General features: G+C 66.7%; 1 long non-coding RNA gene across 1 annotated transcript in view; it reads right to left on the bottom strand.

Annotated features, from left to right (window-relative positions):
* LOC144216921 (uncharacterized) overlaps window positions 1-225 on the bottom strand; it is a 2,338-nt gene extending 2,113 nt beyond the window's left edge. Inside the window, exon 1 of the long non-coding RNA XR_013330798.1 lies at window positions 192-225. This is a non-coding gene — a long non-coding RNA (uncharacterized LOC144216921). The remainder of the gene's footprint in view (window positions 1-191) is intronic.
* Between the last annotated feature and the right edge of the window lie 364 nt (window positions 226-589).

Here is a 589-nt window from a genome sequence, read left to right on the forward strand (position 1 = left end):
CCTCCACACCCCTCCTGCAGACCTGCCCCTGCCCCGCGGCTTGGGGCTCTGTTAGCCGCCGCTGCCAAAGGGCAGCATGTTTCCTTCTCAAAGCCATGGGTCGCTACGGCACGGGGCTCCCACCCGGGCCCTCGGCCTTCAGTCTGGGGGTGCCCCCACCCTCGGCCTCGGCCGCCTGGGCCACCTCTCACCCTCGGTGGCCGCCGGCTCCTCGTAGGACTCCTCNTCCTCCTCCTCCTCCTCCTTCACCTCCTTCACCTCCTTCTCCTTCTCCTCCTCCTTCTCCTCCTCCTCCTCCTCCTTCACCTCCTTCACCTCCTTCTCCTTCTCCTCCTCCTTCTCCTCCTCCTCCTCCTCCTTCTCCTCCTCCTCGGATGAGCCCTGAGACTCGTCGGCCGCGGGCCCCGCTGGGGACGCAGGGGGAGCGCTGGGCTGCAGAGGCCGGTACCGCACGAGGACGTGGTTGTTGTAGTAGGCGCGGTGCAGCAGCGCGTACACCAGCTCCAAGAACGTAAAGCGGAAGCCCACCACTGGGAAATCGTGGGCATCCACCAGCACACCCACAGCTCCCTCCAGCTCTTCCATGCCG

Source organism: Crocuta crocuta, unplaced genomic scaffold, assembly GCF_008692635.1.
Source record: "Crocuta crocuta isolate KB4526 unplaced genomic scaffold, BGI_CrCroc_1.0 scaffold10536, whole genome shotgun sequence".
Lineage (NCBI taxonomy): Eukaryota > Metazoa > Chordata > Mammalia > Carnivora > Hyaenidae > Crocuta > Crocuta crocuta.